Below are 14,317 nucleotides of genomic sequence, written 5' to 3' on the forward strand. Positions count from 1 at the left end.
CTCTTGGTGCTGCTGCATTTTCAGTGTTAGTTGCCTAAGAAGTGACTCTATAAGAGCAATGACATGTGTGACCCGCAGCTGTTGTTTGACATTTTTCAGCTATTGTGCTGATGTAAACAAACGGTCTTTAGAGGGGATGGGTAGGATTTTCACCCTTATCCCCATCTTAAATGCTGAAATATGCCAATACGCAAAGACATGTTGGTGCTACAACAGGACATGTGAGACTGCCTCTCAATTCCACAGCTTGTGAGATCTCACCAAACTTGAAATACTCACTGTTTCAAAAGTATAGCCACAAGATGTAAACAATATGTGTGTTAACATGATTTTACTGTGATAAAATCACTTACTAACCTTTTCTGTGCAAAGTTCTAACCAATTTTACAACTTTGTTGCCATCACAATGTAATGTCAACAAACCCTTAAACCCTAAAACGAATGTAAAAATGTCAATTTAAGTCAAGTCAATTTAATTTGTATAGCACCTTTTACACCACACATCGTTTCAAAGCAGCTTTACAGAAGATCAGACATTAACAGATGATAAAATGAATGTCTATAATGTCGATGAATCGTCATTGTGTAATTAGATAAAATACAATTGTTAATCGTGTTTAAAAATAAGTAATTAAGTAATGATTGTTTTAATAACCCCAGTGATCAAGCTGAAGGCGACTTTGGCAAGGAACACAAAACTCCATAAGATGTTGATTAATGGAGAAAAATAACCTTTGGAAAAACCAGACTCACTGTGGGGGCCAGTTCCCCTCTGGCTAACATCATGAATATTATATAAATATTACTTATGTATAGTTCAAGTCATGGTTTAAAATTATTAGACTAAGTAAGTGTTAAGGGTCAGTGTTTAAACATCGATTTAGTTTGAAATGTAAGATTAATGACCACAGTCTTTGAAGTCCATCCTTGATTAACTGCAGAAGTTCACATAGATGCAGTTGTCCTTGTTAATTGGCTGATGAAGGCTTTTGTTGGCAATTGTTAGTCTATGCATCCCATTTCAAGATCGTAGTCCATCAATAGACCGAGATGATGCAGGCAGAGATCAGGGATGTTCAACCTGCCCGGTAATTTCGGTGAGGTTCGATGTGGTCCATCCTAAATCCAAGGTTCAGACAATGACATATGAAGTCATTATGTGTCCATGTCTTATGGTTGGAGTTGGCATCAGTTCATCCTCTGAGGTCCATCATAATAGACTGAAGTGATGTTTGGTTGGCACCGGCTGCATTTAGTCATCATCATTCAGCGACACGTAGTAGTGGAGTCCAACACGAAGCAGGAATGGCGCTGGATCCAGCCGGTTCTGGTGACCTCAGTATAGGAGTCCTGAGGTTGAGACAGGGAAACAAATAAAATAATATAAGCATAGATGCCATTCAGTTTATTACAGAGTTATAAATCATGATCAGTGTTTCTGGTTCTGGCAGACTAAACTAAAGCAGCCTAATTGTGTGTATGCCTGGCTAAATAGATGAGTCTTTAGTCTAGACTTAAACTGAGAGAGTGTGTCTGCATCTCGAACAGTGTTAGGGAGATTATTCGATAGTTTAGGAGCCAAATATGAAAACTACCTCCTTTTCTAGGAATTATTAACAGGCCAGAATTTTGCGATCGTAATAAACGTGATGGAATATAGCATGGTAGAAGGTCACTTAAGTACTGCGGAGCTAGACCATTCAAAGCTTTTTACGTAGTTAACAGAATTTAAAAATGTATATGGAATTTAACAGGTAGCCAATGTAACGATGATAAAATGGGGCTAATATGATCACGGTTCTCATCAGCACTCTGGATGCTGCATTTTGAACCAATTGAAGTTTATTTATTGAAATTCCTGGACATCCTCCCAGTAATGCATTACAATAATCTAGTCTTGAGGTCATGAATGCATGAATTAGTTTTTCGGCATCAGCAACAGAGAGCATGTGCCTTAATTTAGCAATATTTCTTAGTTGGAAAAATGCTGTTCTACAAACATTAGTAATTTGATTTTCAAAGGACAGATTGGTATCAAATGTAACACCTAAGTTATTCAATGTTGAAGATGATGTAACAGTACATCCATCGAGAGTCAAATTATATTGTAGTGGCTTATTTTTTAGAGTTTTTTGGTCCAATAATTAGTACCTCTGTTTTGTCAGAATTGAGTAGAAGGAAATTTCTGGCCATCCAATCTTTTATTTCATTGATACACTCTACACTATACACGCTAATTTCAAGAATTGTGAAATCTCATCAGGTTCTGAAGAAATATAAAGTTGTGTATCGTCGGCATAGCAGTGGAAACTTATTCCACGATTCCTGATAATATCTCCCAGGGGAAGCATATACAAGGAGAAAAGCAGAGGCCCTAAAACTGATCCCTGTAGCACTCCATATTTTACTTTTGTTTGGTTTGACAATTCCTCATTTACATAGCAAAGTGGTAGCAGTTTGCCAGATATGACATAAACCTTGTTAATGCAACTCCACAAATGCCAACATAATTATGTAGCCTATTCAAGAGAATGTTGTGATCTATCGTGTCGAATGCAGCACTAAGATCTAAAAGCACTTGAAAAAAAATGCAGCCGCTATCAGATGATAAGAGCAAGTCATTTCTAACTCTGATAAGTGCAGTCTCTGTACAGTGATGAGGCCTAAATCCTAACTGAAATTCTTCATATATACAACTTCTCTGTAGAAATTAACATATTTGGAAGGATACTACCTTTTCTAGTATTTTTGACATAAATGGGAGATTTGAAATCGGTCTATAATTAGCCAGTTCTCCAGATCAAGTTGTGGCTTCTTAATAAGCGGTTTGTTAACTGCCATTTTAAAGTTTCTTGGGACATGTCCTAAGCATAGCGAGGAGTTAATAATATTAAGACGTGGTTCTGAAATTACAGGAGATACCTCTTTTAAGAGCTTAGTTGGTATAGGATCTAACAAACATGTTGTGGCTTTTGATGTTTCGATAAGTTTTGTTAGCTCTTCATGATCTATGACAGAGAAGGATTGACACTATTTCTTCATGAAGTCATTACTCTTGTGCTGCGATGTAATATCTGGTTCTGTTGAGGCTTTATTCGTAACTAATCTAGCCACAGTACTGAATAAACATTTAGGATTGTTGTGGTTATTTTCTATGAGTTTACTAAAATATGCTGACCTGGCAGCTTTTAGTGCCTGTCTGTAACTACAGACACTATCCTTACATGCACATCTGAAATAATACATGATTTTTAACAGAAGAATGAATGTTAAGTGCTTTTATAAAATTATAAGCTTTACATTTCTGCATTTAACCCCTCCAAAAAATTGGCCCCAATCACTTTCATTGTTAGTTAGATTTAAAAAAAACATTTTAAAAGGAGGAACGAGTTAAAATAATTATTTGTGGTAATCAACATTATGCCACAAATGCTGTTTATTGAGCTGAACTTTTATTGAATCCAGAATATTACTTTACTGTTTGCTGAGAACTGATTTTATGTTTAGATTTAAAGGGATAGTTCACCTAAAATGAAAAGTATGTGATCATTTTCTCACTTACAGTATGTTGTTCTAAACCCATATGACAAACTTTTTTTCCATAGAACAGAATAAGGAGATTTTAGGCAAAAGGACAGCTTCAGTCACTAATACTATTTACTTGAATTGAATAACAGAAAGATGCAATGAAAGTAGAAGGTGCCTGGGGTTAACATTCTCCCCAACATCTTTTGTGTTCCATGGAGGAAAGAAAGTAATTCGGTTTGGGACAACATAAGGGTGAGTAAATGATGACTGATGATTTGTCCCTATAATATTTCAGCTGTTCCACAGAAATATATCACTTCATTTTATTAGAAAATTATAGCTGTGGTTAATAAAAAGACTTGTTTACCACCATTAAGGTGAGCCCGCATGCTTCAGCAACACTGTTTTTTCTCCCATTAAGTGTAACATGAGTAACACATTTAATATGACACTTCACAAAACTATTGGAAAATGCAGTATAACCAATTCTCACTTAAAACTGACTCACATAAATCTGAGGTTTTGACCCCAAAAGAGTTCCCACATATTCAGGTGTAACTCCTCCCTTCCTTGACCTAATTTAAAGTGTTTAACATGTACTAATGTAAGTGATTAAACACAGTTAGAAACTTCTCAGAATCTGTTTATTGATGGGTGTTTTCATCTCTCTCAGTGTGTATTTTTCTCTGTTTTTCAGTAAACAACTCACAAAAAAGCACTCATTTGATTAAAAAGGGTAAATTACACAAATAGTCACTAATATGCTCTATTTGAGCTCTATTTGATTGCAAATTGCGCATACTATGTCTTTGTCCCCAATCATGAGTGGGACGTTTTGATATATTAGGCTAAATATTTACTCATGGGGGAGTGAGGCAGATTCTTTGTTTGAATGCCAAAGTTCAGTGTTATTTGATCCATTATTTAGAGAATCGAGAGCTTGGTAAATAATCAATCCGCCTACATCTGCCTGCTGATTATGTGTGTAAGGACCCGAACCCCTTGAAGCTGGACCACACAAGCAAAGCTTTTTGAGATTACAAGCAGTCAGATGCAATGTGGTGACAAAGCAGTCTTCTCTTGATTTCATGTTCTAATGCCTATTATAAACATTAAGCATTTCCCTCTTTAATTTCAGAAGAAAGTAGAAACAAAAACTCTGGAATTGTTTGCTTGTGGCTAAATGCAGCTGTTCAAAGTTAAAAAGTAGAAAACAAAATTTTGAAAATATTTGAACATGAAATATTGCATAATAATGGTTCCTCTTAAATTTTATGTATATTCCTCTTTTCTCATTCCTTTTCTGCATTGTCCCAAAGGCAGGCATGGATTTAGAAAGCAGAGGCCCCTGGGCACAAAATCTTGGAGGCCCCCCTCCCCCTCCCAGAACTCGTGGCCCAAACTCACACAGCATCTTAATTTTTAGAAACAGTAAAAGGAAGCTGTGGGTTTTTCTTTAGTTTAAAACAAAACCACTTTCTCCAACTCCATTTCTTGTGATGTTAACTGTGACATTTGCAAAAAACACTGTATCCGCAAAGCAACCAGCATTGTGGACGACCTCACACACCCCTCACACAAACTCTTTACCCTCCTGCCGTCTGGCAAGAGGTACCGAAGCATTCAGGCCCTCACGGCCAGACTGTGTAACAGCTTCTTCCCACAAGCCATCAGACTCCTCAATACTCAGAGACTGGACTGACACACAAACATGTGTCCTGAGTTGCACTTTAATTACTATCACTTTATAACTGGCTGCTACCTCAATAACTGCTATGTGCATAGAACACTATCTCATAGTATGTTATGTTTACATTTTTAGAAACTGTCATCTTTTTGCACTACTGTGTACTGGTCGGCGCTGCACTGTCTCTCACTGTGTCTATTGTCCTGTTCATTGTTAGAAATTACTTGTACTGTCCCGTACTTTTTGCACGTTTGCACGTGCACTTTATATAGGTATGTTATTTAGTCTGTGTAGTCTCATGTGGTTCTGTGTTTGTCCTATGTTGTTTTTATGTAGCACCATGGTCCTGGAGGAACGTTGTCTCGTTTCGCTGTGTACTGTACTAACTGTATATGGTTGAAAAGACAATAAAAACCACTTGACTAGACAGCAAATGAGATCTATACATATCTATAAAACAATGACATATGTTTCATGTTTGTGTGATAAGTATTCGCGGAGTTTCATTTCATTTTTGTGACGTGTTTCTGAAATATGCTCGTGGAGACAGAGATGTCTGATAGCTCAAACTTATTATTTTCTTTATTTTACAAAAGCACAAGATTTTGTTGTTATAGTGAGTGTACACAAATAAAAGTAGACCCTTTATAGTCTCTAATGATGTCTTACACTTATCTGTATGCCCCAAAATGACGGATAATTTTTTATTGTTTCTGCTGTAATGACGGAAAAATCCAGCAGGAGGTGCCGGCACGTCCGTCGACCCCAGAGGGTTAATCAGTGGAGGGGGGGGGGGCACTTGAACAGGTGTCTGTCACTCCAGCCAGGCTGTGGTTCTCTGTCTTGTCATGCTGGTGCTGGTGCTCAGGTTCATCTGAAATAGCAAGGCTGGATGTTGTGCTAAACTGCTCTTCGCTAGCATCACCGCAGGCGCCGCCAGGCTCTTTATTTGCGTGAAGCCGACTTTTGAAAAAAGTAGAGATGGTTGGAATATTTCTCCTAATTAAATCCTCTCTACTATCCTTCTCCCTTTTAGCTTTCCATTTTGTGGCTTATGGTTTATCCATGTTGTTTGTTTTTTCGATGTCCTCAATTCTCTTTTTTTCACACTATCTTCTACCGCCGGTCTTGCCGCGATCAACAGTTTCCACGGTAACCTGACTCATTGTCATCATCAGACACAGCCGACACAGCCAAAAAACTGATCATGATACTTTTTTGTGTGCAAATATATGATTGTAAACACACATACACACACTCATTAATTAATTTTATTTTAATTTAATTTTAAATAAAAAATAATAATATATAAAAAAAAAAGGATGAGGCCACACAGTTAGTGGGGTCTTGGAGGCCGCCTACAGGTCGGAGGCCCCCGGCCACCGGCCTAATCGGCCCGTTGGTAAATCCGGCCTTGCCCAAAGGTACCTGACTCACTTTTTTGAGTGGTTATAGTGTTGCATGTTCAGCTTGTTTCTGACAGACCCATATGCAGACAAGCCTAATCAACTTTTAATAAGCAAAGGTGAACTCAAAGTTTCATTGAGCCCACATTATTTAGTAGGATTAGATCAAATTAAAAAGGCTCCTTTGATTTAATTCTCTCCCAAAACACTAAATAGGAAAAAACAAAACACAGTACTTTCCTAAACACCCGTTTGTAACTATGAATGGCCTTTTTTCCTCTTTCACAAGATAATTGCGTGCAATGTCTAAAGGTTGATTTTGAGGCAGTTTGATCTAATATTTAATATTGTTTAGAATGTAAATTTATTTAGTTAATGAATACAATTCTCTTTTTTTTTCTTGCCGCGATCAACAGTTTCCGCGGTAACCTGACTCATTGTCATCATCAGACACAGCCGACACAGCCAAAAAACTGATCATGATACTTTTTTGTGTGCAAATATATTATTGTTAAAACACATACACACACTCATTAATTAATTTTATTTTTATTTAATTTTAAATAAAAAAATTAAATAAAAAAAATATAAAAAGGATGAGGCCACACAGTTAGTGGGGTCTTGGAGGCCCCCTACAGGTCGGAGGCCCCCGGGCACCGGCCTAATCGGCCCGGCGGTAAATTATCACATTTGTTTTGAGACAAAATACTTATTTGTCATTTTGTATATTTTGTTCAAGGTAATTAAATAAAAAAAATTGAATAACTGTCCAATAAGTGAAAGGATAGCATTTGTGGTAAAAAAAAAAGCCCCCATTAAACACATTGTTTTTCTAAAGGGTGAATAGGTTTAAATGTGGACTCACATTGATTGATCCAATCACAATGGAGATTAATTTGTTTATAGAATACTTAAGATATAATGAAATGTTAAATGTGATTGAAAGGAAAAAGAAATTATGCACCCTTTGATTAAGTGGTTATTTTGAATAAGCATAATCTTGATTTGTTACACAAAACAAAAGCAGAGTGATGACAGTGTATCTTATAGTATATTTTTATATATTATATTATATTTTTAGAAAAAGTACTTATATAGAATAGTTTGAGCATTATTTTTATCCAGGAATACAAAGATGAGACTGTAAGGTCTTCTTGACCTTGCTGAAAGAAATCTGGGCACTCAGCCATGACGGAAAAGTACTCTTCAAAGCACTGAATAGCATAGCCAATAGCCAAGTTATCTTATTAGACGGATATATTATATTTACTTAGACTGTATACTTTCATAATAAATTAATTTAAAAGTTTTTTTTTTTTTTTAAATGAGCTAACTGTTAAGATTCCACCATTAAAAAGAAGCCAGAGAGTCTGTGAGATAACGGTGGTGAACAACGATAATGGAAAAGCACACTTATTGGCTAAAATGGCAAAGAGAAGTGTGCTTATGAGGTAATGTGTGATACAGAAGTGTATAAACAAGTAGGCTTTGTATGAGATGATACAGCTGGTGTCTCGTCTTTGTTGTTTTGCTCAATAGAGTCTAGCCTTTGACACCTGGAACACCTGGACTTCGAGAGATTTCTTGCTAAGAGGGAAAGAGACTTCAATATTCCACAACATAGCTCATTGGCACCCAACGTGGGGCTGGAAAGGGGCCAAGAGAGCAGGAGAGCCACTGCAGGTTTGCTCACATGGACTACACAAAATCACTGGCGCCAAAAACTGAGGTAAGCAATTTTGCCTAATGGTGTTTTGTGTAGTCTGCTGTAAGATTGGCCTGGGTAGTGGTAACTTAAAGAGCCTCACCAGTCCAATTCAACTCAATTGAATGATTAATTGGATAAAATAGAAAACTGGGTTCCAGGTTTCAAAAACAGTGCATGCAAATGTAAATAATTGTTGTAAATAACCTTTAGGGACAAGTGTGCTGCATTGGTAGATTACACAAAAGGGGTGTTGAAACCCTTCGGTTACCACTTTCTTAAGTGACACCATTAGGGATAAGGCCTTTGAACTGGCTGAGAGCAACAAGCCCACAATTTGATGGTTGGCATTGTTTCTCAAAATAGCACTGCATTAAGGGCTGAATTGGCAGGTTGGTTTTTTGACTAAGAGGGGTATTGAGATAAAGTTAAAGTATGTAATATTATTTATAAGCCCGGGCTGAATAGTGTAAATATCTGTTGAATAGTTTGTTTATACATATATACTGTATATTGGCTGTGCTGTGTTTATATTGACTGTGCTGTATAAACTGCGATTGTGTGGCTGGGTGTGCGGATGAAAGTGTTTTTCTTGCATTCGTTTATGAACACTGTGGTGTAGAGAAACAGGTGTATTAAGTTCTGTATTTGATAGTTGTGAAATGAATGATGAAAAAAGTGTGAAAAAAGTTTGAAAAATCATTCCAAGATCAAAAAATATTCCAAGATATTGGCTTTATCGGTTATTTGGACATCATCCAAATTGTCTGTGTGATCCAGATAAAGAAACACAATTATTAATAAAGAAAGTTAATTATTAAAGTTAAGAAACACTTGCTTCTCTCTTACACAGCGAGTGTTAAATTGCAAGAGAGCACAAAAGATAAGGGGGCAACACAATCAAGAGTTGAGTGTGAAGTAAGGGTAAATAATGAGTGATATGTATTGAAGAAGAAGAGGAGCGAAAAGAAAAAAGAGAGGAAGGAGAATTTTAAACAAAGAAGAGAAGCTCTCATTGATTTCCTTGAACCTTTTCCTTTAGAATATTGTGATAGAAGTGAATTCATTATTTCTGTGGTTCTGTGGGGAGAGTGTCAAGTAGAATTAACTCAATCTCTCACTTTTATGTATTGGGCAGGAGGAATAGCTGCCACAGGCCGCTGGTTTGCTGAAGGCAAGCTTTGGAGTTTTTACATAAATAGTCTAAGAGGAGACATTATCTGGATAGGAGCAAAAACACATTGCCTGAAAACTATTAACTAGAAAACAAGTAAATGCGGTTTTGAAATACTGGAGAAAGACTAACAAAATACATTAAAACCTGTGACAAGTCCACAACCCAGCAAAAGCACAGGTGAAGTCGTGGGTCGGATACTTTTAGTGATCCTCGTCTGACCAGCCTGGTGAAAACTAGTTAAGAATAGACACAAGCTGGGGTTAGAGAGGTATGTAAAAACATAACATACATTGTGATAATCATTTCAAGCAACATTGACATCAACACCAGTAGAGCTGATGTGTTCAGAGTATCCAATATGTAAAGACATTATAAGGGAATTTTCTTAAAAATGGGAATAAAGAACAAAAAACTTAAACACAAAATGACCAGCAGAGGGAACATTTGATGTGGCTGTGTGTAGAGAAATAGAGACATTTTGTATTGTTTTTTGGGATGTCTTTGGGACAGCAGGGACTCCAAGGTGCACTACCACAGGCAGGACTGGCCACAGCAGACTGAGTTCTCTGTGGGGAGGAACAACGTCAAGTGGGAGCCACTGGTGGAAAGTGCTGATGCCACTACTGCACATCAAATTGGACCTTATGAAACAATTTGTCAGAGCTCTAGATAAGGAGTCGGTAGCCTTCAAGTACCTTCAAGACATCTTCCCTAAGCTGTCTGAGGCAAAGGTCAAAGCCGGTGTCTTCGTCGGACCACAGATAAAGAAGATCCTGGAGTGCAATGAATTCCCCTAGAAGCTCACTAGTAAGGAGAAAGCGGCTTGGAACAGCTTTGTCGCAGTGGTTCGGGGCTTCCTGGGAAATCACAAGGCCAAAAACTATTTGAGGCTGGTTGAGACTATGGCACAATGGGCTGTACGATGTCCCTCAGAGTCCATATCCTTGATTTTCATCTTGATAAATTCAAGGAGAACATGGGAACATAAATGGAGGAGCAAAGTGAGCGCTTCCATCAGGATATACTGGACTTTGAACGACGTTACCAAGGACAGTATAAAGAGAACATGATGGAAGACTACATTTGGGGGTTGATTCGTGAAAGTGATTTAGTCTTTTAAAATGCCAGCGCCAGCGCCTGTAGCCTCGACCGTCCCAGAGCCAGCACCTATAGCCATGACCGTCCAAGAGCCAGCACATCTCGAGCCTTCCAGGGCTCCGCCTCCCGAGCCTTCTAGGGTTCCGCCTCCCGAGTCTTCCAGGGCTCCGCCTATCAAGTCTCTCGAGCCTCCCAGGGCTCCTCCTCTCGAGCCTCCCAGGGCTCCGCCTCCTGAGCCTCCAGAACCTCCCTCAACTCCGCCTCCAGAGCCTTCCAGGTCTTCGCTTCTAAAGCCTCCTACGGCGCCGCCTTCCTCAGTTCCGCCTCCTGAGCCTTCCTCGGCCCAGCCTCTAGAGCCTCCCCCAGGGCTTTCCATGGTTCCGCCTCCCTTGGCTCCGCCTCCTGAGCCTCCAGAACCTCCCTCAACTCCGCCTCCAGAGCCTCTCTCAGCTCCGCCTCCCGAGCCTCCAGAGCCTCCCTCAGCTCCGCCTCCTGAGCCTCCAGAACCTCCTTCAGTTCCACCTCCTGAGCCTCCCTCGGCTCCGCTTGGTTTATTTCCCCCATTGCGGGTATTTCCTTTGTTTTGGTTTTGTCTGTTTAAGTTTTCTCCGTATAAAATAAAGTTAAACTGCGAATAGATCCTGTCTCCACATCTGCCTTCATCCTGCAAGCGTAACAATTTGAGAGAGCAGTTAATGTTAATTTATCGTTATTGACCTGTTTCAGCATTCCTTTAGTAGAGGAAAGCAGGCAAATTTTTTCATTCACCTATCAAGGTAAACAGTATACATACACCAGAATGCCCATGGGATTCAAACATTCACTGCATGACAGGTTTTAGTGCTGATTGGATAGAAGATTATGCTATCCATACAGCTCCTTGAGGGGTACTGATGAAACAGACAGGTCATCAAAATCTCTGAGCTTGACTAATATTTGATACAGATGCATTGATAGCCTTTGAATCATTGGAAAAAGAGCTTCAGACAGCTCCAGCTCTAGCAACCCCAGACTATGCCAATCCATTTCATTTGTATGTAGCAGATAGAGGAGATGGATATGTGTCAGCTGTCTTAATGCAGGAAACTTGTAGTGGAAGAAAAAAGCAACCAATTGTTTATTATATTACCAAATTGGATAATGCTAACCGCCATGCTTTCAAGGAGTTGAGGAAGTGTTTTTTGCTTATGACAAAGCTTCCATTGTGACAATGGGCAAACCAGTAATAATTTACACTCATCACAAAGTATCAGAATTATTAGAACAATGTATATTTGTTTTAACCCAAGCTAGGTGTTTGACATATTCAACACTGCTAACTTACCCAGACATTGCCATAAAGCGATACACAACAGTAAACCCAGCCAATTACATTAATCTAGAAGGGGAAGGAACACCTCATGAATGTGTATTAGACTCCTTAGCTTTTACTCATTTAAGACCAGATCTAGAATCAACACCAATCATTGAAGCAGAGGCAGATTATTTTGTAGACGGGTCATGCTTTAGAGATCATTTGGGAAATCATGCTGGGTATGCTATTGTCAAAAGAGTAGACAGATATTTTGTCCCATTTGTGTTGCAGCATTATGAGCGGCCATGCTCAGCACAATTATTTGAATTAAAAGCCCTGACTGAAGTTTGTCTATTGGCTAAAAATCTAACTGTTAATATTTATATAGACTCTGCATATGCATGTGGAGTGTGCCATCTATTTGGAGCAGTTTGGAAACAAAGAGGATTCAAACATAGTGATGGGACACCAATCAAGCATGGTGACCAAATAATCAAGATTATTTCAGCCATGATGCATCCAAAGAGATTGGCTGTCATCAAATGTCAAGTACACAAAAAGGCAATGATTTTGTCATTCAAGGTAACAATGCTGCAGAATTATATGCCAAAAGGACCTCAGGATGCCAAGTAGCAGTAACGGCATCTTCAGTTTTGATTCAGCCTCAACCCCAAATAGATGATATAGCATGTATGCAGCAACAAGCTGGCATTTATGAACACAGGGTATGGCAACAATGAGGTGCAAGCAGGGATGTAAATGGTATATTGCGATCGCATGAAGGACACATGATTGCTCCAACAGCACTCCTTACTATTCTAATCACGGATGTGCATGGTTTTGATCATTGCGCAAGGGGGAAATGATTAGAAAAATAAAATGACTGGGAATATTGGTCCCCACACCTACAGGCAATGGTAGATTGATTTTTAGCTGAATGTGAAATTTGTGCCCAAAATAATGTCAGAAAGGATGCATTTGCACCAATAGGTCACATACCAGTCCCAGAAGGACCATTTAAGCATCTGGTAATAGACTATGTGGATATGATCAAATCACTGAGAGGAAAAAGATACATGCTTGTAATAATAGACAGATTCAGCAGATGGGTAGAAGCAGTGCTGTCAGCAAATCAGGGAGCTCAAACTGTGATCCAAATTTTGACCAGAGAAGTCATTCCAAGATTTGGTATACCATTTCAAATTAGTTCTGACAATAGCTCAGCATTCATTAAAAAAAAAAAAACAGTGAACACAGTGTTGCAAAAGCTGAGAATAAAACAAAGACTAGGGTGTGTCTATCACCCACAGTCACAGTGAATGGCAGAAAGAGTAAATGGAACTCTCAAAGCTAAGCTCAACAAAATTTGTGCTGACACTAAACTCAATTGGGTTGATTCTCTACCACTTGCACTGATGAGTTACCACATGCAGACCAATAGAATCACCAATCTAACACCGCATGAAGTGCTAACAGGCAGACCCATGCCAGTACCATACTTAAGAGGTCCTTATGAAGGCCCAACTCTAGAACAGTTGCAGATGGAATTAATGCTTACATGAGACAACCAACTGCTATACATGAAGCCATTTATTCACAGGAACAAAGCATGGGACCCAGAGAAGAAGAAGCACCCTGTCCATAGTTCCTGGAGACCAAGTGTACCAGAGAGGTTTTAGGAGGAGATGGAATGAACCCAGAAGGGAAGGGAAGCAACCCCAACAGCAGTACAGGTAGAGGGTAGTACAACGTGGTATCATTTGAATCACTGCACTAGAGTGCCTAGATTGAAACCAAGAAGACGAGAAGATCAAACTGATAGGGCAGAAGATGATCAGGAAGATTTAGACATTGATCCTCCTGAAGTTGAAAGAGAACTTGAAGCTCATGACCAAGAGCAGAACAAGGAGAGGAAAGGGCAGAGCAGGAAGGAGAGAGTAGTAACACTGTTACACCTTATTCTAGGGCAACTGCACATGATGAAGCAATAAATTAAATATTATTACAGCTGAAGGAGGAGGTGCTGTAGTCAGCAGAGACAGAACAGAAAGGTGAGATTGTGAGGTTCTGACATTAATATTTATGCTGATACAGCTGATGCAGCAGTTGCCCCAGACCCAAGGCTTTCCATAGACCAATCTCCACATCCAAGGCAGGAAGTTTTCCCATAATTGACTTCTCAGCCCTTGAGTGGTTTCCCAAGGTCCCTAAGTAAATAAATCCATTAAAATAGGTCTTTTAGCCCGTCTTATGATGACTATGATCCGTATGGTGGTATTGATAAAGCAGACCCATTATTGGAAAAATAAAGATTGCTAGAAAATGCACATCAAAATGACTGGATCAAATGGGCAGAGTACACAGTAAAACAATCAGGAATGTCTAGTTGTGTGTTATGTTCACCATCACCTCTAAAAAGGCT

This window comes from Xyrauchen texanus, chromosome 27 (assembly GCF_025860055.1).
Source record: "Xyrauchen texanus isolate HMW12.3.18 chromosome 27, RBS_HiC_50CHRs, whole genome shotgun sequence".
NCBI classification, from domain to species: Eukaryota; Metazoa; Chordata; class Actinopteri; order Cypriniformes; family Catostomidae; genus Xyrauchen; species Xyrauchen texanus.